We start from the raw sequence: 25,218 nt of genomic DNA, 5'->3' as shown, positions 1-25,218 counted from the left end.
ATGTGATCCTAAGAAAGATAGAATTAAAAGATTTGTGCAAAAGTGGGTGACTACACTGTCTTATTTAAATTCAAAAGTTGAGATAGAACAGATAATCACAGGCATTGAAAATAAGTTGCCACTGTACAGGCAGAATAAAATCGTTTCTGCACCCAGGGATGACATTGACAGATTTGTTCACTACATTGAGAGGGTCAAAAACATTTTGAAAGAGGAAGAAAATAACAGAAAAGAATATAGACCTCCCGTAAGACATAATGGCAGTAGCACGGAAGTCAATGTAAACAGAGTAAGTGTACAAAGAGGTAATAATTACCGGGGTAGGGACAGAAGAAGAGGAGGTAATGCTAGAGGCAGGTACAGTGACAGTACAGTATTTTGATTGCAATCAGCTGTGAGCCAATGATGTAATGGATAAGCGTCACCTGTCAGATGGAAGGAACATCAGAGGCAACAACAACACATGACAGGAAAACTGTTAAGAGTCTGCGAGGACGCTAGCGTTCCCAGACACAAGCATTACCAATTAAACTCGGTGGCGAAACCATTTGTAAAGAAAGCTCTTGTTAAACAGTGTTTAGAAAGTAATGGTGATGTATTCAGGAGCGCAGAGGAGAGTAATAGTAAGGAAAATCAGAACCATCTTAAAGGGGAACTAAGTACTGTGAGTGAAGACTCAGCTCAGGAGGTGGGGTGGGGTGAATCAGTGCTACAAAACAAACGAGAAGCTACCTATAAATGGTGAAGTAATACTAAGAAAATACATGAGGAGGTAGTGAATAGGCTGAATCAAATAATTACAGAAAGTGAGGAAGAAGAATCAGAAGGAGAAGAAGAAGAAGAAGAAGAAGAAGAAGAAGAAGAAGAAGGGGGTAATTTAAGTAATTCTGACAATACCTTGAACAGGGTTGCAGAAACAGAAATGGTGGTTGAAATGTTAGAGAAGTGTTTTGATTTGTCTACAATGGATCAGATAGTAAATGCCAGCACATTAAATGAATTACACAGTGATTCAGTTAAGGTGAAATGTTAGAGAAGTGTTCTGATTTGTCTGCAGTGGATCAGATAGTAAATGCCAGCACATTAAATGAAGTACACGGTGATTCAGTTAAGCAAAGTGTAGTTTCCACTGAATGGGTAAGTTTTGACAGACGAGAAGTAGTGCATGAATTGCTAGAAGAGACTGAATCTGTAGTTAGAAGAGAGTGTGTGGGCCAACCAATTATTGAAGTAATTGTGTTTAGAGAAAAGGTTCCTGGTCTAAATGATACTGGTTCAGAAGTGTGTGCTGTATCACAGAATTTTGTAAATGCTCTCCCAAAGAGTAAACAAATAGTTATAATGCCCATTGGTGGAGTAAAAATTGTAGTGGCCACAGGTAAAAGTAAAAAGGTGGTTAACCAGGATATACTGTTACCAGTTACTATAAGTGGTGTACAAACTGTAATGACATTTTTAATTATTAATGGGCTTAGTGTGGAAACGTTGTTACGTGCTGATTTCCTGCATAAGTATGAAGGATGGGTTAATTTTAGTACTAATGATATAATTATAAGAATAAAAGGAAAACCTGTAATTATTCCATTTATCGGAAAAAGACCAGATATAAACAATGAACAGAGTGACATTCCAATTCGTCTCTGTAGGACTGCTAATTTAATTGATGGCTGTACTGAATATGGTGAAAGGGAAGAAGTGGATCCTTCCGAACTAGAAAATATCAGAATCAGGATAGATGAAAAACTAGAGGAACTTACTTAATTAAGTGATATACAAAAGGACGATTTAAGACAAATTTTGAATAAACATTGTGAGGTATTTTCACATCAGCCTGGATTAGTTCGAAATTACGAACGCTATTTAACCGTGGAAGAAGATGCACATTTTTTCTAAAAACTATTTGCCATTCTAGAAGTTCATAGGGAAGCCATTAGAGACTTAATACAGAAAATGCTCGATTGGGGGATAATTGAAAAGGCTAATTACTGTTTACATGGATGATGTACTGATTTTGACTCCCACTTGGGAAGAGCACTGTTTGCTATTAAAATGGGGAGGGGGGATGAAATTGAAGTTAGATAAGACAGAATTTGTCAAAAAAGAGATTAAATTCCTGGGAAGGAATTGTGCCCGATACAAGTAAAATAAATGCTATTAGGGAATATGTAGCACCGACCACATGAAGGAACTAAATGGAATGTTCGGTTTGTTTGGATTTTATAGAAAATTTGTGGCAGGGCAACGATTTAAAGATTCTTGTTTAAGGGAATTGTTGAAGAAAAATATTCCCTGTAAGTGGACCCTGGAATGTCATACCACTTTTGAAAAACTTAAGGAAGCACTACTGGACAGTCAGATTTTGAATCATCCTGACTTTTCCAAACCTTTTTGTTTAGGATCAGATGCCTGTGGTTACAGTCTGGGGGTAGAATTGTTCCAGACAGAGATGGTTGGAGAAGAACATATCCACAAAATTATAGCATTTGCAAGTCGATTGTTACAACAAGTGGAGAAAAATTACAGCATCTCTAAACTGGAAGCTTTAGTGGTTATTTTTGGTTTGCAAAAGTTTGAGCAATACCTGTTAGGACATAAAGTGTTGATTTTTACGGAAAATGGTGCTCTAACTTATTTAAATACTTGTCAGCTCAAACATGATAGACTCAGGAGGTGGTCTATGTATTTGAAACACAGTATGTAAAGGGTGCTGAAAACGTAGTGGCAGGTGTGCTATCCAGAAGTGTAAAGAATAAAGAGCAGGAGGTGGATCCTGTGACAAACATGAATTGTGATGAGATATTGATTGCAATCTTTCAGCTACAGGAAGAGGGACCGATTAAACGCATCTGTAAGAACCTTAGATGAGAACAAAATCAGGATGATAATCTTAAATTGGTGAAAAGTAGCAATAGATCTTTTCAGCCCACTACGTGTTTCAAGAGGAGGTTATGAGTATGTGTTCATACTGGTAGATGGATTTACTAAACATGTGAAATTTTATCTGCTTAAGAAGTTTAACTCTAAGGTAACTTTAAGTAAACTAGAGAAAGACTATTTTGTCAAAATTGGTGTGCCAAATATGATTTTGTCAGATAATGGTCCACGGTTTATATCTAAGCATTTTGAAGAATGTTTAAGTAAGGAAAACATAGAGTACATCACAATCTGGGCTTATTTTCCACAGGGAAATATGTGTGAAAGAATCACGAAAGAACTTAACCGTCTCTGTAGGACATACTGTCATAAGAAGCACACAGCACGGGCTAATTACTTGATGTCGAGGAAGTAATTAGACCTAACAACATCCTATTTGATTTAGTAGAATTCCCTAAAATTACAGACTTGGCTATGGAAGAAAAGAAGAAGGTAGCTCATGCCAATATTAGAAAAAAGGCGTCGGAAAGAAAAAGGAGACATGATGCAAGAGCTAGTCCGATGGGCTTTCAGATTGGTGACCTGGTGCTAGTAAAGTCTAAGGAAAAATCTAAGAAACTTACAGCTGAAACTAAGAAATTTACAGATGAGTTATAGGACCCTTCAGAGTAATAGAGGAACCGTATTCTAATGCCTATAGGCTACAGTATGTGAAGTCACATAAACTATTTGGATTAAGAAACATTATTGATTTAAAGAGATACATTCAGAAAGCAGTCTAAAACTATAGTAACTTCACTGGATTACTACCTTATTCTCCGTCCTGTCAAATTTCTCCAGGGCTGTGTGTCTTGCATGTTGTAGTTAGCGCCCGCAGAGTGCCCAGCTAATAAGTTTATTCCTTCAATTTTCATTTTCGTAAACCTGTCACCTAACAGTCTCTTTAATCTATGCACCCTCGCTCCCCCCACAACTTTGGGGGAAGAAAAGGAACACTTTTCTATCAACCCATTGCAATTCCTTGTATTGCCACTTAACATAACCAACGGACCTGTTGAGTGGTGTGAAACGTTGCGGCAACAATGGTTCCCTCTTTTTTCCCTGGCATGAGGAAGAAGCACAACCGATTTCCAGCACTGTTTCTTGGTTAAACCATTGACAGCATCCTTAGACAGTCTTCCCATTCTTGCCCAGGCCCTTGTATGGACTCATAATGATACCATCTAGTTACGGACTTGTTGAGTGATTAGATGACTGAGGCAACAATGATCCTCCCTCCTATCCCTGGCGTAGGTGATCAGCAGAGCAGTTTTTCAACCAAACACAAACTTACATTGACACATTTGTTCTAATAGTGAACTAAGATACTGACCAAAACTAACATAAATGTAAATGAGATGACTTGAAAGCCAAAGATAGGTGGACTTAAGTGTATTGAATATTGTCAGTAATTTATGTTTTCTCCAATGAAGTTGTCTATAATGAATTTGAGAGCTATGGAAGTTGGCCTGAATTATGCTCAGTAGTTTCTGTAAGGACCTGTTGTATATAATGTCTGTTTAATAAGTATTTTAGTATAGGTAATAATGAAGAACCACGGAAGTGGTCATAAAAATAAATATATATATTAATGTAATGAAGAGCCACAAATGTTGGCCTGAGTTAGGATTGTGTGTGTGTGTGTGTGTGTGTGTGTGTGTGTGTGTGTGTGTGTGTGTGTGTGTGTTCGCCAGATTCATCCTGACTCACAACTCTCACAACTTCTTCACTTTCGAAGGCCAGACATACCAACAAATAAAGGGAACAGCCATGGGTACCAGGATGGGCCCCCTCGTACGCCAACCTACTTATGGGTTGCTTACAGGAAGCCTTCTTGGTTACCCAGGCCTGCCAACCCAAAGTTTGGTACAGATTTATTGATGATATCTTCATGATCTGGACTCACACTGAAGAAGAACTCCAGAATTCCCTATCCAACCTCCTTTGGTTCCATCAGATTCACCTGGTCCTACTCCAAATCCCATGTCACTTCCCTTGACGTTGACCTCCATCTGTCCAATGGCCAGATTCACACATCCGTCCACATCAAACCCATCAACAAGAAACAGTATCTCCATTATGACAGCTGCCACCCATTCCATATCAAACGATCCCTTCCCTACAGCCTAGGTCTTCGTGGCAAATGAATCTGCTCCAATCCTGAATCCCTGAACCATTGCACGAACAACCTGTAAACAGCTTTTGCATCCTGCAACTACCCTCCCGACCTGGTACAGAAGCAAATAACCAGAGCCACTTCCTCATCCCCTCACACCCAGAACCTCCCAGAAGAACCCCAAAAGAGCCCCACTTGTAACATGATACTTCCCGGGACTGGATCAGACTCTGAATGTGGCTCTCCAGCAGGGATACGACTTCCTCAAATCCTGCCCCGAAATGAGATCCATCCTTCATGAAATCCTCCCCACTCCACCAAGAGTGTCTTCCCGCCATCCACCTAACCTTCGTAACCTCTTGGTTCGTCCCTATGAAATCCCCAAACCACCTTCCCTACCCTCTGGCTCCTACCCTTGTAACCGCCCCCGGTGTAAAACCTGTCCCTTGCACCCTCCCACCACCACCTACTCCAGTCCTGTAACCTGGAAGGTGTACACGATCAAAGGCAGAGCCACGTGTGAAAGCATCCACGTGATTTACCAACTGACCTGCCTATACCGTTCAGCTTTCTATGTGGGAATGACCAGCAACAAACTGTCCATTCGCATGAACGGACACAGGCAGACAGTGTTTGTTGGTAATGAGGATAACCCTGTGGCTAAACTTGCCTTGGTGCACGGCCAGCACATCTTGGCACAGTGTTACACCATCCGGGTTACCTGGATACTTCCCACTGACACCAACCTATCAGAACTTCGGAGATGGGAACTTGCCCTTCAATATATCCTCTCTTCCCATTACCCAGCAGGTCTCAACCTCCGCTAATTTCAAGTTGCTGCCGCTCATACCTCACCTGTCATTCAACATGTTTGCCTCTGTACTTCCGCCTCGACTGACATCTCTGCCCAAACTCTTTGCCTTTACGTATGTCTGCTTGTGTCTGTATATGTGCAGATGGGTGTGTGTGTGTGTGTGTGTGTGTGTGTGTGTGTGTGTGTGTGTGTATGAGGGTGGGTGGGCGCGTGAGCATACCTGTCCCTTTTTCCCGATAAGGTAAGTCTTTCCGCTCCCAGGATTGGAATGACTCCTGACCCTCTCCCTTGAAACCAACATCCTTTCGTCTTTCCCTCTCCTTCCCTCTTTCCTGATGAGGCAACCGTCGGTTGCTAAAGCTTGAATTTTGTGTGTTATGTTTGTGTGTCTATCGACCTGCCAGCACTTGTGTTTGGTAAGTCACATCATCTTTGTTTTTAGATATATTTTTCCCACGTGGAATGTTTCCCTCTATTATATCCATATCCAACCGCACATACACAAGCAGACATTTTGTCTGCCTGTGTCTGTGTATGACACAGACACAGACACAGGCAGACAAAATGTCTTCTTGTGTATGTGCGTTTGGATATGGGTGTGTGTGTGAATGTATACCTGCCCTTTTTTCCCCCTAAGGTAAGTCTTTTCACTCCCGGGATTGGAATGACTCCTTACCCTCTCCCTTAAAACCCACATCCTTTCGTCTTTCCCTCTCCTTCCCTCTTTCCTGATGCAACCGTTGGTTTTTATGACCCCACAGGGGGGAGGGGAGGATCCGGAAGGCACATTGGCAGATCCTCCCACTATGCAGTAGGCCAATCGCAGGAGGTAGAGGGGAGCTGCAAAGCCCCCGATAGCTTCCCCACAGCAAATGCGACAGACTGGTGCACATACTGTGTCCCACCAAGATTAAAAACTACCCTCTACCCACTTCTTCTCCCATAGCCTATTAAGCAATTAGAATGTATATGGTCCTCAACTTCCGTCATGTAAGAACAGAGATCCACCCTTGTGCCACTGTCGGTTAATATTCTCTACTTTCTACTGTTGTTGTTGTGGTCTTCAGTCTTGAGACTGGTTTGATGCAGCTCTCCATGCTACTCTATCCTGTGCAAGCTTCTTCATCTCCCAGTACTTACTGCAACCTACATCCTTCTGAATCTGCTTAGTGTATTCATCTCTTGGTCTCCCTCTATGATTTTTACCCTCCACGCTGCCCTCCAATGCTACATTTGTGATCCCTTGATGCCTCAGAACATGTCCTACTAACCGGTCCCTTCTTTTTGTCAAGTTGTGCCACAGACTCCTCTTCTCCCCTATTCTATTCAATACTTCATCATTAGTTATGTGATCTACCCATCTAATCTTCAACATTTTTCTGTAGCACCACATTTTGAAAGCTTCTATTATCTTTTTGTCCAAATTATTTATCGTCCACGTTTCACTTCCATACATGGCTACACTCCATACAAATACTTTCAGAAACGACTTCCTGACACTTTAATCTATACTCAATGTTAACAAATTTCTCTTCTTCAGAAACTATTTCCTTGCCATTGCCAGTCTACATTTTATATCCTCTCTACTTCGAACATCATCAGTTATTTTACTCCCTAAATAGCAAAACTCCTTTACTACTTTAAGTGTCTCATTTCCTAATCTAATTCTCTCAGCATCACCCGGCTTTTTTTGACTACATTCCATTATCCTCGTTTTGCATTTGTTGATGTTCATCTTATATCCTCCTTTCAAGACACTGTCCATTCCATTCAACTGCTCTTCCAAGTCCTTTGCTGTCTCTGATAGAATTACAATGTCATCTATTCCATTTTTTATGTGTATGCTAGTAGAAAGTTGGCCGATTGCAATGTCATCAGCGAACTTTCTACTAGCATATACATAAAAAATAGAATAGAAGAATCACAAAATGTAGGTGAAGAATGAATAGTAAGAGATGCAGACTGCAAGATGCAGTAGTGTGGGCTCACCTACCTTGGGATGCAGAAAGCGGCAGGCCGGGTTGGTGCAACCGGGGAAGAAGCGGCAGACCGCCGTGCCGCTGCTGGACTGCGCAGAACCTGTGGATGTGACAGAGGTCGGTAAACACTCCGCGCAGTAAACACTACCAGAGCACGACACCAGTGAAGGGAAAGGAAGGAGGTGCCAAAGGGTCCATTCACAGGCCGAGTGTATGAGGGATTCGAATAACATGAGGAGTAGAGGATGGCTGCGGCTCAAATGCCGACGTGACAATGAATTGTTTAAACTCAGCTGGGAGGTATCACTGTAGAAACCGGACAGCAATTGTGAAGTCTGTGCGGGCAGTGCAGTGCCGAGGATCCGGAATGTTTACAGTTGACACATCGAGGGGAGAATGACTGCACAAAAGAGTTTTTAACTCCCATATTCAGAAGACATGAATTTCATTTAATCACTGATGTGAATTTCCTTTATTTGAAAAAGTCTCTTATTAGAAAAGTGCAAAATACAAAACACTTAACTCCTGACCTCCAGTTTGTTCAAATTCACATACGGCGGTTCGAGTATGCCTCCAGCTGTCATAAGAAAAATCTTCGTCGAAGTAATAAACGAAGATTCTCAGTCGCCGCCATCTACACTTTTCTATGGGTTACAGTCTTTGACGATATCCATCCATATTCCTACCGAATGTTTTCTAATGTCTTTTCACACGTTCCAAAATATCATCGTCTCAGTATTTTGTTACCAGAGCCTATCCGTATTCCTACTGAATGTTTTCCAATGTCTTTTCACATGTTCCAAAATGTCTTTGTCTCAGTATTTTGTTACCAGAACCCCGCGGAGAGCCCCCTCGGTCATCCTTCCGTATGTTCCCCTCACTACATGTTTCACACACTTCTATTCCATTTCCATACGTCACAAGCATGCTTTCCCCTTCTGTCTGCCTTGTGATCGTTTTGTTAACTTTCCTTTGGTAACATGCACTTTATGTAAACATTCCTTTCCAAGCATGCGAGAAACTTAAATTTAGAAACCTTACCTACTTCGGCAGCAGCACTGCGGGCCACTTCTACTCTCCACTCCTACATTTATTCATTTGCTGCCTATCGAGTTATTGTTTCAAACTGCCCTAAATGGGAGAACTACAACTGGTCCCGAAACTTTGTTCTTCAATTTTAGTACTGTCTTATCAATACGTCGTTTATACATTATTTTATTATTATTATTATCCTCAGCATTCAGATCTGTTTTCAAAATTGCTGTATTGAGTTGTTTTATTTCTTGCTGAAGTTTGTCTGCTCTACACACAAACAGTAAAAAATAAGGTTGTTCAGATGTGTCCCATTAACATCCATCCATTCTATGTTTTCACAGTTTGAGGATCTAACAACTTTGCAAATACGCTTCTCGGGTTTGCCACTGGATCGTATTGTGCAACTCGCACAATATTTCCTCGATGCAACTGCTCGACATCATCAGGTGGTGGCAGCTGCTGCTGTCACTGCTGCAAGGCGCTACTGATGATAATTGTACGGCGGCGGCGAAATTTATCACGACGGGTGTAGGCAATACACGTGAGCAGGAAGACGCTCGTAGTTGGAGGAAAGCGGCACACCTGGTACCCCCTGCTGGGAGCCGCAGAAAGGCCATCCGTGCGTGCGCTATGGGCAATGACTGTGCTGCCGGACGCTCCTGCGGTTAAACTCTGAACTAAATCTCAGTTACGCGTTGCGTCACTTGATGAATTGGAAGTTCTTGTTTTCCCTATTTTTGATTTAATGGCAGCCAGTGCTGGATTCCAGGTGGCGCTTAGTTGAAAACCTGCATCCCTGTCGATAAGATTGTCCGCCGTGCAGATACATATGACCTCCACAATGACACAGTTGCAGAAAGATGACGCTGGGGATAAAATTTCTGTCTGTTCGTAAAGCATACAATACCCTGTGTCCACGAAACGCTCCACTACCATTGATTTATCAGGTTGCCCCAGGAGTGTATCACGATGGTGTTCGATGCAATGTTCTTGCACGGTTCGGCATGTCTGTTTAATGTAAGATTTTCCACACTGGCATGGGATTTTATACACGTCACATTTCCTAAGGCCAAGGTTGTTTGAGTACAATAAATTCCTCAATTTTTCCGGTGGCCGAAAAACACACTTGACGTCGTGCTTTTTGAGGATTCTTTCTATTCTCGAAGACATGCCACCAAAACTGGGCAAGAACGCTGTTGCAGTGGGTGCCTCTGTATCTTCATGTACATCCCTGCTTCGAGTTTGCTCGGAATCGAATGTGTGGTGCATCTGCCTATCAGAATAGCCATTCTGTTGGAATACCGTTCTCAGGTGTTGTAGCTTACCAGGTAGACTGTGGCTTCCGAGACTACGTGTGCTCTGTGCACCAAAGACCATAGGGCACTACCTTGCTGCGCAGGATTATGGCAAAATGTGGCCTGCAAATATAGCTCTGTATGTGTCGATTTGTGATAGATGCTGTGTCCCACTGTACCATCAGCTCTTCTTCTGATTAAGACGTCCAGGACCGTGCAAGAACATTGCGTCGAACACCATCGTCATACACGCCTGGGGAAACCTGATAAATCAGCGGCAGCGGAGCATTGCCTGGACACAGGACATCGTATGCTTTACGAACAGACAGAAATTTTATCCCCAGTGTCATCTTTCTGGGACTGTGTCATTAAGGAGGCCATACATATCCACACGGTGGACAATCTTATCGACAGGGATGCAGGTTTTCAAGTAAGCGCCACCTGGAATCCAGCACTGGCTGCCATTAAATCAAAAACAGGGAAAACAAGAACTTCCAATTCATTAAGTGACGCAACACGTAACTGAGATTTAGTTCAGACTTTAACCGCAGGAGCGTCCGGCAGCACAGTCATTGCCCATAGTGCACCCACGAATGGCCTTTCTGTGGCTCCAGGTGCGCCGCTTTCCTCCAACTACGGGCGTCTTCCTGCTCACGTGTATTGCCTGCACCCGTCGTGATAAATTCCGCCGCCGCCATACAATTATCATCAGTAGCGCCTTGCAGCAGTGACAACAACAGCTGCCACCACCTGATGATGTCGAGCAGTTGCATCGAGGAAATACTGTACGAGTTACACAATACTATCCGGCGGCAAAACAGAGAAATGTATTTGCAACAGATCTGTTGGGAAAGCATGAAAAGTCACTGTGAACAGTTCTTGTTTTTTGGAATTCCCTCACCCACATAGTCTTTCATTTCAGAACTCCCACTACCCGGCTGAAGTCCAGTAGAAACTACAGTGTACACTCGTGTTCTTCACTACACTGAGCTGTCAAAGTGGCACTTCATTTATCGGGGGTAATCGGTACTGATTTTCATGAAGCTAATTGAAAAGCTGTCTAAAAATTTATGAGGCATATTTCACAGCTCAGAACAGATGTAGTGGCATATATCTACTGTTTACACATTCACAGAAGTCACTGTTTTGATTGAACAGTGATTTGAATGCAGACAAAAACAAATTAAAAAGGTTCCAAACATCTTCATTGTGGCTTGCTGCAAATTGTGTGCTGTAATGTTGTGTGTAAAACATTCACAGCTGTTCAAATTTATAAAGTGTGTGAGACAAAATAAGGGATGGAAATCACACAGTCCATACTGACGGAATCGTGCAACGAGTGAACCGAGGTCTACCGAACGATTGACATTTCGTAATTTGTTCTCCAGCTGGCAAATCTCCTAGCGACAGATGCACAGCTGTTTACAGTTTGTTTGTCTGATATCACAACAATGTTTCTTATACACTGCATGTGATAATTTTAATGTATATTTCTCAAGGTATGGAGAGAGAGCTAGTGTCTTGCCTGACTTCTGAAGTTCTAGTCCATTTATGGGGAACTGTCTCCCTACACTTACACTACATAATGAATTCTGCACATTTCTTTTGTATTATTTTTTGTGGCATATCAGAACACCACTATCCCTGGCAGATCACCTTTCGGTATACTTCATACACCTGGTTGTGAGTTACTTTTCAAATGTCATTATTTTCACTCGATGCAACACACTCCTTATTAACAGCAGTATTTTCTTTCGACAGATAATTAAAACCAAAAAATACCTGTACTTGTGATCAGCTCTCACCTCTGGTAGCAGCAGCCGCACTCAGCCGCGGGCTCGAGTGAGTGTAGGGGCAGTCCCTCCGTGTGCACGCCGCGTCGAACTTGCAGTTGGGGTGGATGTAGAGGCACTTCTCACCAAACTTGCATGCTGGAAATATCCTGGAAAACAAAGGTGACTCAGTAGATGAGCAGAGGTACATATTCTGCCAGTGTCTTATATCTAGATATTGCTACTCCAACATTTTGGAAAATTTGAGGATCCTAGATAAGAGAGGAGGTAGAAAAAGAGAAAAGGAGGAGTGGGAGACACCGGACAGATTCCAAACTTCGAGAACGTGTAGTAAACGGTACCGAATACTTTTCTAACATCAGTCTTACATCTCCGCAGGAAATATTTATTTGTACTTCAATTTATAGCACATATTTCAGATCCTGTGCCTATTTTCAACTCCCCAGACTGCACAGAACTGTGAACTGTACTACTAGAATTCTGTCATCCTGCTAATACAAGAGGCTAGAATTGCAGTCAACTCTGGAACTGGACATCCTCTGTTCTTTCACTGTCGTTTGAGCTAATTTTTCTCACATTAACTGTACATCCGCATTACTCACTTCTTCAATTGTCTACTTAAGAATTGGCTGAGCAAACTTCGGAAGTATATTCATTAGAGAATGTCTCACTGCCAGGGAGATCTAAAACGATGTCCTGGAAAATACAGAGACGTCAGATGAAGTGGCGAGTACAATTCCACATTTTGCTTGTTCTGTAGAGACATTGCAAAATTGATACAGAGTCTGATAAGTATTGTGCACTTTGGAGCATAAATAAATAGTCACAGGCATGGCGAAAGGATGGTGTCGACAGGTAACTCCTCGGTCACAGGAAGGTGCAAACGTACGAGAAGTGGATGACAGTATGTGCGTGAGTCCGGATCAGAAGCAGGCCGTGTGGATCGGCTCTGTCATACGCCTCATCTTGTAGGACACGCGTTTTGACAGTGGCGGCCGTGCAGACCTGGCGAACAGGAGTGGCGAAGGGCAGAGTCCCACACAACAAGATTTGCACACGAACTCGACAGACAGGTGCGAGATGGTTCGAATCGGCGGTCCGACACCGTCTGTCAGTTCGCGCCGGTGGCATGCCCGTCACTGTGCCATTTCTACTGTCTGGAAACTACACTAGCACCTGTTTGCACCAAAAGCACAAATTTTGTCGCCAACTTACCAAACGGAAAAGGTGTACTATTTTGGACAGATACCATTCGACTTGCAGCACAGTGAAAACCCCACAGGTATGAGAGAGATGCACCAACAGCATGACCGGTGGCCCACTTAATTGGGTACTTTTTGAATGCTCGTCAGATGTAACCACTGTGTGGAATACTGCGTCTGGCAAGAAGTACCGACTCTAATTACTAATTCTACACAGAGGAGGTTACTGAGTTCAAAACAAAAACCTCTTTCACAAAATTCGACACAGTATATTTTCTTCGAAACAGTCAACTGGTCGGTTTCATTGGAGGGGGTGGAGGGAAGCGAGGAAAGGAACCAAATGAGAACGTCATCAGTCCCTCGATCCAAGAGTGATGCTTCCGTAAGTAGAGAAACCGACGGAAAATGGTTTCTTATCTAATTGGTGGATTTGTAACAGTAAAAGCAAGGCGGCTTCTGTAACGGACACTTTTTGTTCCGTCGATAATAAAAACGTGACCATGGAGCACATAAGTCAGCAGGTAGGTGTGGCCGAGGCTCTGCGTGCGACAGGAAACGTCCCAGCCACAGCTGTCCCTCCCCTCCACCATTACAACTGAGAGTGCCCAGTATTCGACAAAGTGCGACACCCAAAATAGAAAATTGTATGTGGCAGAAAGGAGGCAAACTGAATCTAAAATTGATTAAAACAGAGTAAAAGAGTGATGTAAGAACAGTCCAGTCGAGGCGGCAGCATCGAGGATCCCCTATACTCGGCATAAGGCAGGAAACACTCCATCCCTCATCACCCTGCCCCTGCTCCAGAAACAGATAAAAACCTCTTAATTGAGAGTAAAACCCACTTTCACAGCCGTACTTAATGCCGAGGCCCGAAAGGAGGGAGCATTCCACCAATATATAAGCTACTGTCTGTAAGACTCCACAACCAAATGTGGGCTCAGCTCGTTACACAAAAGGAAACTACAGGTTAACCTGGTACGATTGACACAGAGATGACATAGGACTGTGGATTCCTTCTGAGAGAAGAGGAAGGGCAGCACCTCATTGCAGTAGTCTCCTCAATTGTGCGGAATTTATTAGACCAGATGTCGTTCCGTTTCCTAACGAGTGGAGATCTCGTGTGCACCCACAAAGTTGTGCCCGTGGTCGGCAAACTGAACGGTGAGCGAGTAACTGCTCCTCGGCAAAACGGCAGGCCAGTTCATTCCCTCCCCCCCCCCCCCCCCCCCCCCCCCCCCCCGGTACTCATGCGGCTCGGGACAGAGAGAAAGACAATTGAGCAGGTAGCACGACAAAGGTCAATACGGAGGTCACAAACAGTGGAGACCGACGGGTGGCAAGAATAGCTTTGGTCAATTTCCTGGAGATTGCTCATCAAATCAGTACATATAAAAAAAACATTCGAGAGAGGCACGTTTAATAAAATGGAGGGCTGTCAGCTGTGGCCACAAAGACAATACACATTCCTGCAAGCGAATAGCATTCTGTACTGACAGAAGATGTGAAAGCGTATCCCATCTGACACACAGTTTTAGAGCTGTCAGTGTAAAAGACAATAGCATCCCAGAACTCTCGAGCAACTGAACATAACAGACGGTGAAAGATCACGGCAGTGGTGGAGATTCGGGATCTCGAAAGAGAGAGATCGTAATCCGTGGCTCGGGCACCATCCGGGGGAAGGGGGGCGGGGGGGGGGGGGGGGGGGGGGGGGGCGTGCAAGAAAACACACGACGCATAATCCTGGGAGGGGAGACGGAGACCTCGGCAGAGGGAAGGGAGACGCACTCTGACCAGTAGTCCTACACGACAGCACCTATCGGGATGACGACAGCCTCAGTACATAAAGACAGTGGAATATGTGGGACAACCGGGGACTGTCGAACGGTGATTGCATAGGAGGCTGAAAGTTGGCACCTTCTAAACTGAAGTCCAACAGTTTTAAAGCTGAAGGAGCTGCCAATACATAAACCTGGCACCCACAGCCAAGTTGGGATGAAACCAGGCCGGGTAAACGAGAAGAAGATCAGCACGGTCTGCACCCCGAGATGTGTGGGCAAGGAAGCAGAGTGTGTTAAGCTGCTGAATGCAGTTAGTCTTCAGGTGACGTATATGGGGGTAGCCAGGTCAGCTTTTTACCAAAAAGGAGGCCGAAGAACAGGACTGTGCTACAGCGTCCAGATGCCGGGTACGTAAGTAGAATTCGAGGTCGGGACGGATTGTGGCAAGTCGACAGAAATGCACGACTCGTGTTTTTGTAGGAGAGAACTGGAAACCGAGGAAATGAGCCCTCGCAGGTGCCCTCCGGACGGCACCGCGGAGCCGGCATTCGGCAGAGGCTGCCGAGAGGGAGCTGTACCGAATGGAAAAATCTCCAACGTACAGTCCGGAAGTGACTGGGGTCCCGACAGGGTCACCGACACATTAACAGTAATGAGGAAGAGTGTGACACCACTCGACACAGAGCCTCGCGTGACACTGTTCTCTCGAACCCGTGTAGAGCAGAGTTTAGTGCTGACTCTGAGCCAGAACACTCTGTGGGATAAAAACTGACAAATAAAAATAGGTGGAGGCCCTCAAAACCCCCGTCATGCGGAGTGAGTAAAGTGTGATGACACCGAGTAGTGTCATACGCCTTATGCAAATCAAAAGAGACAGCGACGAGGTGTTCGCATTTAGAAAAAGTTTTCATAAGGAGACAGCCAGTCGTCCCTCCTGGAAGTCACACTGAGAAGGCGACAAAAAGCCCAAAGATCTGAGAATCCGGTATAATCTGCTAGCAAGCAGATTACGGAGCAGGTCGGTCGGGCTAATCGGCCGGCAACTTTCTCCCCGATTGGAGGATCGAGAAAACTACGTTATCTCGCCTTCACGAGGGGAAGGAACCTCAGATGTAATAGGGTTCGAGACCCTGAGGAGATGTCACTTTTGGGGAACATTAAGATGTCGGATCCCACGATTGGGAACTGAATAAGGGCCTGGGCCCGTGTCGTGGATAAAGACGGGAACCCGAAGTAGTTTCCAGTCAGTGAAGAGTTCATTATAGGAGTCAGGAGTGAAATGTAACTGATTGTCTTCAACTCGTCACTCTGCAGTAAAAAGGTAGCCGGACATGAAGAGGATGGCAACACCGTCGTGAAGTGGGTTACAAAGTGTTATGCGAGAACTGACGAATTGGTACACAGACCACCCCGTAGGACGAGACATGGAACAGCTGCCGAAAGTCGGTAGCCTGTAAGTCCACAGAGATGAAAGTGCCCGTGAAAGCAAAGGTTCCAATTTTGAGTCCCGGTCTGGCACACCGTTTCAATCTGCCAGGAAGTTTCATATCTGTGCACACTCTGTGGCAGAGTGAAAATTTCAATTCATTCACTGACATCTGTACGAACCGAAGCACAGATCTCTCCAGGTCCCCTCTTGGGACCAATGTGATTTTGACAGAATGCAAGATAGCCACAGCATGTTGGAGAATGGTCACCAGTGAACTGCATTTCTCACAGAGCTATGCCAATGACAGAAGAATAGGAAATAAGGTGCTGTAGTTCTGGTAGGAAACAGTACTACCCATTACAATCACACCGAACGATCGATCGACTGGTGATCAGTTCGAGTACGAAGGGGCTAGGAGGGCCACTAGTGCTGCAGGATCAATGCCTGTCACAAGAGGGGACGGAATCTCATCAACAAACATCAGTTCGGAATCTAACTGTCTGTGGGGATCTGGCACCTCTGGGGGCATTGGAGGAACCTCACCCAGTTCTTCTTGTTCTTTTCCTTCATAACCTTTGATGGCAAAGTTCAGCTGAGGGGCTATGCGAAATTTAAATGCGGGGACAGATGAAGAGCGGACAGCCTCGAGAGCCGCGTGGTTTCTTCAGCTACTGTTTGGCATGAGGCCTCCAGTCTGGGGTTGCCACAGAGAGGGAGTCCCACTGTCAGTAGATGTTGAAGGAGAATGCTTTCAGATGTGGGAAGTGGTTCCCAAAGCAGGTACTGTGCGAACTGTGGAAGAGAAGGATGGTGGAAGATCTAGTTTGGGAAGGTTAAAATAGGGGTGGGGTCGGGGGTGGAGGTGGGGAAGGGGGGGTGCAATGGCTGTGTTAGCATAACTGATTTTCAGATTGTCATATCCAGATGTTGTAGGCATTCTCACTTCTTGTGTGTGCCTTAGTATAAAACAGATGGTTAATAGGCTTATATTCCTGGATCTCTTGCTCTTTGTTGAAAACTGGGCAAACTGATAACATGTACGGAGTGACTGTCCACCGTGCAGTGGGAAGATATATGCCCAAAGCGCAAACATCTGAACAACCTCATACATTGTGTGACAAAGTTTCACATTACACCTGTACACTTTGACCTTAACCTTCTCCAGGAAGAAACACCCTTCAAAGGCTCAGATGAAGGTACCTGTATCCGCACAATTATCCTTTGGACCTTTTTGTACACGTCTAATAAAAGGTACACCTTGCTGCTGGGGATCAAGAGTTCCTCATCTGTTTGAAGTGCTGAGGTGACTTACCGAACAAAAGCGCTGGCAGGTCGATAGACACACAAACATACACACAAAATTCAAGCTTTCGCAACAAACTGTTGCCTCATCAGGAAAGAGGGAAGGAGAGGGGAAGACGAAAGGAAGTGGGTTTTAAGGGAGAGGGTAAAGAGTCATTTATTTTAAATATGTCTGCTTGTGTCTGTCTGTGTGGATGGATATGTGCGTGTGTGCGAGTGTATACCTGTCCTTTTTTCCCCCTAAGGTAAGTCTTTCCGCTCCCGGGATTGGAATGACTCGTTACCCTCTCCCTTAAAACCCACTTCCTTTCGTCTTCCCCTCTCCTTCCCTCTTTCCTGATGAGGCAACAGTTTGTTGCGAAAGCTTGAATTTTGTGTGTATGTTTGTGTTTGTTTGTGTGTCTATCGAGCTGCCAGCGCTTTTGTTCGGTAAGTCACCTCATCTTTGTTTTTATATATAATTTTTCCCACGTGGAATGTTTCCTTCTATTTTATATATATATATATATATATATATATATATATATATATATATAAAATCGTTTGATTGCAGCAGAAATATGTCCATCAATCTGAGTACAGATCAAGTACCATGGGAATTATTTCACTTCCAGACGTCTGGGTTGTCCCTATTCCCACGGCGTAGCCAGGGAAGGAAACATCGCGGGGGCGGATCTCTCTGCATTATAATATTTTTTCCCACCTCAAGAGACTGCTCGGGCCTTGTGGCCGCCAGCAGAAGAAAGTCTAATCTTCACACACGAATCTTCCACCACATTACCACCCACTCCAAACACCACCACCCACTGTGAATGGGAGCTCTCCCCACCCAGCCACAGTAACAGTTCCCTGGCCAGTAAACCACTGCCCACGATGTGCACACACTACTTGGCTTGCGGGGCGAGTTTCCAGCACAGGCACCTACAGTGCGACACCTGCACGGTCATTGGGCAATCATTGTGCAGTTACCACACACACACACACACACACACACACACACACACACACACACACACACACACACACACACACACACACACACACACACACACAAACAGAATGGTTACTGTACTGGTTTTTGGGCATAGGACTTCTGCAAGAAAACAAAAGATGCACAGAAAGAAGGCACAAACTACCTTTCATTTATTTGCAAGGGGAGAATGTAGAAATAACTAAGGAACAATGGAAAACACACAAAATTATGAGGGATTATTGTATTTTTTATGTGACAAGGTTAGCAAAGATTTTTTATCTGGAAAATGTACTATAGACTAAGACAGTAACATATTTGGGGGAAAAAAGTTACACTAGTTATAAACATTAAGGAGTAACTATCTAACTCACTAGCAATTTTGAGAACTTGACAAAATATGACAGGAGCCAGTCTGGGCCGCACCTACCTGCATGTCTGAGTCGGGTGATGGAAGGCACACTTTCCGCCCATCCGACACGCGGGCCAGTACTTACATCGCTCCGCAGTTTTAGCAGGAGCGATACCGGAGCCAGAACTCGAACCTGTCAAATAAAATTTTGTATTTTTGTACTGTGCTTTGGTCTAGCAAATGCTATGTTTGTTTAAATGTATACTTCTGAAACACAATACACATAATTTCATACTGCAAATTTATTTAAAATTCGTCTCGAATGCTAATTACGTGAAATATTTGAGCAGTGGCAGGGAAACAACACACCACAGATAGTGTAATTTTTATTTTCCGGTAAACGGGAAGTTGTGACAGAAAAAGGGTTCCTACAAAAGCTCATCAGCTGTCCAACTGTGTCAAATTCTGGGGTATTTCTGATGCTTTGGTAAGGCCATTTCTTTCCATTTCCCGGGCGAGAAGAGCGGACCAAAGTATAATTCTCCAAATACCGTGGGCATCCTGAAAATTTGTGTAGTCAGAGACCTGAAAACCATTTTATAGCAGCTGAGAGCCTTGAAAACTGTTTACCTGAATACAAAATGTGGGTCTGTAGACAAGGATATGCTATCACTGAAGAAACCTACAGCTCGTGTTTTAAGTTCTCTACTTTTCTTTCTGTGATAACTTTGTGGTTGTATTTACAGTCAGACAAAATCAATACCCATGAATTATTTCTGTTACAGCTACATGGTGATACACATCACTCCACAGGAACGGTGCATATACCGTACCCACAGGCGATACTCGCAACTGTGAATTATAAAATAAGATGTCATAAGTAACAGTGCAGATGTTGTGTGGCTTATTAATTTAATTTGAAAAAGGTGAGCTTTACTGGAGGAAGGCTCGCATCTCTGACACGAGATGGTGATCGCAGCAACTTGGCGAGAAGAAGTACCTGTTCGGATGCAGAAACAATTACATCGAGGATCAACAGCCCGTGTCGGAGATGCACTGCATTCCAAAGTGTAGAGAGAAACAGTTGAAACTCTTTCAGAAAATATTAAAACTTCTGAAAGCCCCCATGTTATTTGGTAGAAATTAGAAAGATGGTGCAACAATTATTAACAGCAATGCAAGAACAGAAGGTTCTGAAGTCCAAAACAACAAAAATGTAACACAGAAAATAATGAAAGGTTAACAAGAGCTCAATCATTTTAAACATCTCATTTGTGGCAAACGTAGTGGAGAAGACAGCATCTCAAAAAAACTACGGTACAGTGTATAAGGCTCCGCTATTGTACTAAAATTCTTATTCCATGCTGACATACGTCATTTGTGGCCCCCGAGTGCAGGACGCAGGTCAAGTGTATTACTGGAAGTGAAGAAAACACTTAAACTTCACAAGAGATTAAAATAATGACACCATAAAGGGTAATGAAAGCAAGAAATATCAAACAAAAATCAATTATGAATATTACTGGAACAAACTACTTAGGGCGAAAAATCCATTTTACATTAAGAATTATTGAGAAATTGTAATGCTGCTCCTGGCAACCCAATAAATAACAAAATGCAGAAAGGAAGTGTGCACTTCACTCCATGTACTACCACAGATACTATGAAGAAATTTGTTGCTGCTAACATGCAATTAAAAGTCACAGTGAGCAACTGTGGTGGGCGATTGATGACCATGCAGTGAGATATGGTGTGACAGGCAGCTAAATGACTACAATTTCATTTTAAAGTGTGGATTACTAAATAAGTTTTGGTAACTGTCATGAATTAGGGATGTGTCTTCGAGCATTGCTTTCTAAAATGTAAGTCAAGATTAATAATAAACATGGACGAAATTTGAAAAGCTATTTCTGAGTTACATACTGATCTGAAAGCAGAGAGAGGGCAAACCAATGCTGATTTGACAGATACAACAAAGAAGTGTTAGGTATGAAAAAGTTCCCTGCAGAGGATAGTTAACTACTGAAATAAATGTCTAATTAGATACTACTAAGGAGGAAACAGACAAACAGGGCAGCAAGTTACAAGAAAGTAATACCGAGTCATGTCAAGAAAAATTGGAAAATACTAGAAGAGAAATCCATTACACTAGATTTTAAAAACGTATTACATTCTGAGATAATGAAACAGTGTGACGTAGTGAAGACTGAGGTAAATGAACAATGAGAATTTGCGGAAGTACAAAAAGAAATTTAAGATACTAGTGTAAGGCTAAACATTTTAGAACAATGTAAGTATTCAGATGAAGTAGTTATCTCAGATTAAACTTTCACAACATTGAAGGAACACGTGAATGATCTTACTGAACAAAAAGTCACCTGTTAGTACATTGTTAGTTGATCTTGGGAAGAGACAATAACGATTTCCAGCATTAAGAGCAGCAATTATTTACAATCCACTGTAAGGAATCTCTCTGGGAGTGACTATTTAAATTTAGTACACTACAGCTTGGTTGGCAGGAGAAATATATAAATGACTTGTGGATAGTTTAAGAGTACTTGGAGTGATTTTTATTGTCATTTTTCAACTGATGTGGATTTGGTCGAATTGTTTGAGTCTTACAGAAAAACACATAATCATGATTCGTAGTAACATTAAGTGGAAGTGTTACTACTGAATGGAGAGTTAGGTTTATTCCTCATAAAAAGCTATATGGTTTTCATTTAAATGTGCAAGTGAGAGAATGTGTTTATAAAATTTAAAAGTACAGCCATTTTTGGAATTGGAATCTACACTGAAAAAGTGTCACAGGATACGTATGTACAGAGAATCATAAAACCACCAGCTACACTAAATTGTTCAATCAGAAACGACACCTATAAGGGCCCAGAAACAGCCATCAAATTTTTTCGCATTTTGAAGTACAATGATCCTAGCTTCTTACTATTAGTTATGTTACGTTTCATTGCAACGGTTACAGTAACACTCTCAGTTCCCGGCCTATTATATATACTTGTCCACAGAAACCAGGAAATTTCTCTAATATTTCAAAATCATCCGACTACATGCACAGGTGCACAACTACATCCAACCTCCTGCAGGAATCTCAGGATAGTGAGCACGGAGGACACGACAGAGACTGCAGATAGGTGGCATCGTGTGGGAGAGTTGGTCGGCTGAGACCGCCTGCGCAGTTGCGATAAACACCATTTTCCAGGTGGCGCAATGGTTAGTGCAACTACTTACTAAGTAGTAGACCCCAGGTTCGAATCCCGGTCTAGCACACATTTTAACTCGGCACCGCCAATTCCGCGACGAGTCTCGATGCAGCTGATGTCACTAGTCCCTTCGCTTTCTCCTCCAGTCCACCTTCAATTTACACTTATTTAAAAAAATCACTGCATCTAATCTCCTGTCTGGATTGTGGCAAACTCTGCACCATTTTAAAAAGCTTACAGAACAAACAAATTCAGTGCAAATGTGTGTACATCTGTAGTAAGCTACAGGACAGGTTGCAGAATATGGTGTATAGGGACACATGTAGCATCAACACTAACATTGATGAAATTTTTTATCTATATCCAGAGACACATTTTTAGAGGCAGAGGACAGGTACACAGTTTTTATACATCACTGCCGGGAATTAGTTTAGTGCCTGTTTTACTATCTGATGTTCGCCTTGCTCTGTTTTCTCTTCCTCTTCTTCTTCTTCTTCTTCTTCTTCTTCTTCTTCAATATCTTTGTTGGACACAATCTTTTGAAGATACAGAGGAGTGGACCACGGAAGTGTTATAGGGCCACTGTTATTTTCTGTATACATAAATAATTTGGCAGACAGGGTAGGCAGCAATCTGCAGCTGTTCGCTTATGGTGCCATGGGGTACGGGAAGGTGTCCAAGATAAATAACTGTAGGAGAATACAAGACTACTTAGACAAAATTTATAATTGTTGTGATGAACAGTAGCTGGTTCTAAATGTAAATTAATGAGGATGAGTAGGAAAAACAAATCCGTAATGTTCAGATATAGCTTTCGTAGTGTGCTGCTTGACACAGTCACGTCGTTTAAACATCTGGGTCTAATTTGAAATTGAGTGAGCATGTGAGGGTTGTGGCAGGGAAGATTATGGTCAACTTTGGTTTATTGGGATAATTTTAGGAAAGTGTGGTTCCCCTGGAAAGAATAATCTGCATAGGATACTAATGCAGCCTATCCTTGAGTACAGCTCAAGTGTTTGGGATCTGCAGCAGGTCGGATTAAAGGAAGAGATTTAAGTAGTTCAGAGGTGGGCTGCTAGATTTGTTACAGGTAGGTCTGAACAACATGCAAGTGTTACGGAGATACTTTGGGAACCCAAATGGGGGAAAGACAACGTCCTTTTCAAGGAAGACTACTGAGAAAATTCTGAGAACTGACATTTGAAGTGGACTGCAGAATGAGCCTACTGCTGCCAACATACATTTTATGTAAGAACCATGAAGATAAGAAACTAGAAATTGGGGCTCATATGGGGGCACACAGACAGTAGTTTTTTTACTCGCTCTATCTGTGAGTGGAACAGGAAGGGTAATGACTAACAGTGGTACAGGGTACCCTCCACCATGCACCATATGGCGCTTTCCTGCAGTACGTATATAGATGGTGATGTAGATGTATATATGGTAAAATAATATTTTCTCGTGTTATTCATTTGTAGATAGCTAATATCTGAATTCACTCATCACTCCTATCTTCTTAAATGTTAAAGACTGAAATCCCACGTAATTCTAATTATGTGGCAGCCTAAATATAATACTGCTTTGAGAAAGACACCTAAATAGGTAACATAAAATATCTGTCTCCATCCAGTCACATGTATTGCCAAAAGAGCAATTTTAGCAATCTTCAATGAGACTAATAATTGTTATTCCCATGTAATATGAAAAACATTTACAGAGTTCAAGGACTATCTGTTGTAATATTTTTCCAATCAAATTTTTAACTATTATTTGAAATTAATCTAAGACAACAAAGTGTACATTACTTGTAACTTTTTAATGCCGTAATCTTTATGTAGATGCAACAACCATCAATGATGAAAAAAGGAAAAAAGTTGATTTGTAATAAGATGTGTCTGAAGAATAGGAGAAAATAGTATAATGTAATTTAAATATAAACAAAATATTTAATTTTTGAGACTTGCTCCAACATTATTCAAATTAAAACTAACCTGCTTATGAAAGTTGATTAAACAGGAAAAATTAAAGATATGAAGAGAGCCTTAAACTGTGTTGTATGAGTAACAAAGATCACAGAGACGAAGGAATCGTGGAACAGAAGCTGTATGAAAGTTTAAGGTTTCTAAGTCCTCAGAATGTAACTTTATTGGAATTAATTTTAAGGCAAAAATAAAGCCTATATTGAAATTAAAGGCTAGCCACAGCCTGTTACTTAAGAGAGCTCCATATTTTGAAAAATCTTTCTTGCGACTATAGCATGAAACATACTTCTCTCAGTACTGTATTATTTGCATATTTTTTTATGTTTGTCATGAGAAAACAACCAATTTACAACGATACAGACACATTACTTCATTAATAATTAATAATATAGCTGCAATAATTTCCTAATAGTTTTTATCATCAAGCAAGGAAGTGTGGAAGTGGTAAACATATTACTCTACTCATAACGTAGAGGTGTAAGCAGATTATTACCAAAAGAATATATAACAGATTAGATATGTTACCGGTACATATAGGTAGGGAAAGCCCTGTTAGAGACCGGACATTGAACTATCGATAATTCTGTTAACATTCAACACACCTGTCAAAGCTAAATTGCAGACAACTGTACATGGGAGTTTCCAGAGTTGTACAAGTTGGAAGAATAGACGCAAGTCCTCAAAAAGAGACTTCAGTTATTTGGTGTCTTGTCAGATCTAGATAGGTTAAAGTTTTTATTTATAGCATAGGCCAGACGGCACAGGAGCGTCCATGGGAAGAAGAAGACAGAGTGTGGAATTGTACTTTAAATAAACATGTCTGTAACTGCAAATTTGTACACTACAGCACCATAATTATTATATGACGTTCCTCCCCCTCTGAACATTCGTCAAATACAACAGGGAACATTCCATCAGGCGACCTATGGAAAGGACACGAGACATTTCTATGTCAGAGTGAAAACTGATGACAAAATACTAAAAATAAATTGAAGTTTTTGTCAAAAACCTTTGAAAGATTGATCACGGCTGTCCTAGAC

The sequence above is a fragment of the Schistocerca serialis genome, chromosome 10, assembly GCF_023864345.2.
Source record: "Schistocerca serialis cubense isolate TAMUIC-IGC-003099 chromosome 10, iqSchSeri2.2, whole genome shotgun sequence".
Taxonomy (NCBI): Eukaryota; Metazoa; Arthropoda; class Insecta; order Orthoptera; family Acrididae; genus Schistocerca; species Schistocerca serialis.
Note: the sequence above shows the minus strand (reverse complement) of the source record.